The sequence below is a fragment of the Gallinula chloropus genome (assembly GCF_964237585.1).
Source record: "Gallinula chloropus genome assembly, chromosome: 19".
Taxonomy (NCBI): Eukaryota; Metazoa; Chordata; class Aves; order Gruiformes; family Rallidae; genus Gallinula; species Gallinula chloropus.
In genome coordinates, this window is record NC_140104.1 from 13,773,699 (window position 1) to 13,777,268 (window position 3,570).

The 3,570-nt window shown below is 48.9% G+C and overlaps 1 pseudogene across 1 annotated transcript; it reads right to left on the reverse strand.

Moving 5' to 3' along the window:
* Nucleotides 1-1,820: 1,820 nt before the first annotated feature.
* On the reverse strand, nucleotides 1,821-2,746 carry LOC311199247 (olfactory receptor 14A16-like; annotated as a pseudogene). The gene has a single exon. The product of its transcript is annotated as an olfactory receptor 14A16-like (transcript).
* Between the last annotated feature and the right edge of the window lie 824 nt (nucleotides 2,747-3,570).

Sequence of the window (3,570 nt, forward strand, 5' to 3'; positions counted from 1 at the left end):
TTGCCTGCAGCATGCAGGGAAACAGGTATAGCATAAGGGCAGTGTGGGATGGGCCGTGGTGCAGATGGCCAAGGGTGCTGGCCAGGCTAAAAAGGGTCCAATAGAAATGAGGTCTCTGCCCCCTTCTCTATGGCTGATGGCCCTGCCACACAGGCCTCAGAGGACACACATTGTCCTCATGGCCACGGATCATCATTGAATCCTGGAACCCACCACACGAGAGGACACCATGTGTCATACCCCTGTCCTTCCCTAGGCATCCCACTCCTCACATCAAATGGATGAGCTCTAAGACACAAGTGAGGGTCAGTATCTCCCTGCCCAAAAGCTAGAGGTCAGTGCTTGGCATTTCTGCTTCATCAGACCAAGCGAGGGTGTCCTCAGCATCAGAGCTGCCTGTGCTTTGCCTCTGTTTGTCCTCATGGCCTCCAGTTGTCTGCTCTAATGAGCCCATGGGGAGGCTTTGTCAGGAATGGCTCCTACTGGGGTTCCAGAATGCTTCAGTGTACTTTGGGCATTACTCCTGACTTAACTTCTGGAGAGGTTTCATCATTCTCCGCTTGGTATCTGAGTCTGTAGAGTCAGAAGAAAAGACACCATGGGGCTCCTTAGCATCCAGAAAGCCCTTACAAGCATGGCTCTTGCAGACATTTTCATTAAAGAACTCAAGACATGTACAACTACTTGGATTTTAGTTGGGTCCTTAGTGATACAGGTTTCAAAGGAATTTCCCATGAAGGACCTTTTTCAGTCACGGGTATTTTCTGTCATGGCTCAGTTGATAGAAGCAGTGACAGCAGCATTCTGTGATGGATATGGGTCTCATAAGGAGATCTGGACAGGCAGGAAAAGCAGTCTCTGGAGATCTAACCCTGCCTGGAGACCATTGCTCTTCCCCAAGCCCAGCAGGTCCCTCACTGGCCTTCTGGGACTCCCAACACTTTTCCTCCCATCATCTGTGCTCACAGGCAGAGACAGATTTCTCTGACAACAAACAGCAGTTAAACATGACACAGTTTAATAACCATGAAATCTCTCTCCTCAGGTGCCTGCTACGGCCAAGCAGCCTATGAAGGGAGTCAGCTTTCAGAGGAGATTCTCTCCCAGAACAGTTTGAATTCGATACATAGGAAGGTCACTTATCAACACATTGAACTTGTGACAGAACAGTTCTGTAGACTTCTGAAAGATGGGACGTTTTCTAACTCTCTGAAGCTCAAAGCAGAAACCAGGTAACAGAGCAGCATCAGAATGACTAAAGAGAAAGCTGAGGTGGAAATCTGTAAGCATACATCCAGTCAGTCTGCAGAAAAGGATGTCCTTAGGCATGGCCATGTTATCAGGAGAGGTGGAAACACCTGAATGATGAGGGACACGAAACAGAGAGACAAGTAGTAATGCAGGTACAGGGGAAGGTGAGTATTTCTTCTGCTGCCATGGGCACCAATCCTGGAAATTCCTGTTCCGTCATGGTGGGAAAGCATTGCAATTTCATTCAAGTACTCAAGTGATTCAGCTGAGGAATATGTGCTTGTAAGTTTTTATAAATGTAACAGAAAAAAAAAACACAAAAAGAAAAAAGGAAAGAAAGTGGACTTTTGCAGGCAGACATGATGCAGAGAGCACAGCTTGTCATTACACGCTGTCTGAGAACCACAAGAGCAGGAAATACAGCAGGAATGGGATGAACATGCACCATGATATTATAGCTTAGACATACTAAAAGAAATAATTAAACAAATAAAAAAGCTACAACAATAGTCCTAATGTGAGTTAAATGGACAGTGATATGCAGAAGAAGATGAGCTGGCTTTTGCAGCTTAGAAACATACAGTCATGAGTTTCCACAAAGCATCCTTGAGCTCGTGGTTCCTCATGCTGTAGATAAGTGGGTTCACTGCTGGTGGAAACACTGAGTAAAGAAATGCCAATAGCAGGTCCAGAAATAAGGAGGAGATGGAGGGGGGCTTCAGGTAGGCAAAGATGCCAGTGCTAAGAAACAGGGAGAAAACAGCCAGATGAGGGAGGCAGGTGGAAAAGGCTTTGTGCCGTCCCTGCTGCGAGGGGATCCTCAGCACAGCCCTGAAGATCTGCACATAGGACACCACGATGAACACAAAACACCCAAAAGCAAAACAGACACCGACCACAATGAGTCCAATTTCCCTGAGGTAGGCATCTGAGCAGGAGAGCTTGAGGATCAGAGGGATTTCACAGAAGAACTGGTCAACAGCATTGCCCTTGCAGAGGGGCAGGGAAAACGTACTGGCTGTGTGCAGCAGAGAATAGAGAAACCCACTGGCCCAGGCAGCTGCTGCCATGTGGACACAAGCTCTGCTGCCCAGGAGGGTCCCGTAGTGCAGGGGGTGGCAGATGGCAACGTAGCGGTCATAGGCCATGACAGTGAGAAGACAGTACTCTGTTGTGATCAAAAATGAAAAGAAAAAGAGTTGGGCCACACATCCTGTGTAGGAAATGGCCCTGGTGTCCCACAAGGAATTGGCCATGGATTTGGGAACAGTGGTGGAGATGCAGCCAAGGTCAAGAACAGAGAGGTTGAGGAGGAAGAAGTACATGGGGTGTGGAGGTGGTGGTCACAGGCTATGGTGATGATGATGAGGCCATTGCCCAGGAGAGCAGCCAGGTAGATGCCCAGGAAGAGGCAGAAGTGCAGGAGCTGCAGCTCCCGTGTGTCTGCAAAGGGCAGGAGGAGGAACTGGCTGATGGAGCTGCTGCTGTTGGACATCTGCTGCTGTCAAGTGTGGAGACCTGACAGTGGAAGAAAAGGCACAGTGAGAAGTTAGGGAACTCTTCTTTGAGGAAATACTCTTCTAATTCACATTGTCTCTCTGGCTTCAGGAAGACTTTTGTCAGGTCCCTTTTGGGAGGTCTGCTTTGTGCTGGCTTGAGCGTGCCACTGCTGGGAGGAGGGTCAGGTGTGGGCTCTCAAGAACTCAGTCCTGCCTGGCAGCAGTCAGTAAATAGAAGGATGCTGTGATCTCAGACTAAATCCCCTGTGGATAGGAATGAGCTTTTCAGCACTGTCACTCCAGTTTCAATCGAGGGCAGAGCAGAGCTTTGGAGATTAGGTTTTCTCCTGACTGCAACTGAGGAGTGTTTCTTCTGTCAGAACTGCCTGACATTGCTGCTGCAGTGCCAGTGAAATCTTCCCCTGAGTTCAGAGTGGTGAGGGCTGACAAAGCTGGAATGACAGGGACAGACTGAAATACAGTCAGGGGTTTCTTTTCTCTAAAGAAGCCAATCCAAAGATTCATTAGTGAGCCACACAATCCTGGGGTCAGAGTCTGTGCTGGGTGGCATTTCTGGAAGCAGCTCCTTCTCCCTCCCTCACAATGCCTTTGCTGCCTGGAGCTATCCCTGCAGCTGCTTCTCTCTGCCCATTTCACCTCGTGCCCTGTGCTCACAGAACTCATCCAACCTGATCTGCACTCAGCTCTGCTCTGCAGACCCCTCCTGGCATCAGGGCTCTGCCCCAGTGCAAGGCTCAGGAAAAGCTCCATCTCAATGAGAATTGTGTTTTCACTTCACATTCTTGAGGAGAGTAATAAG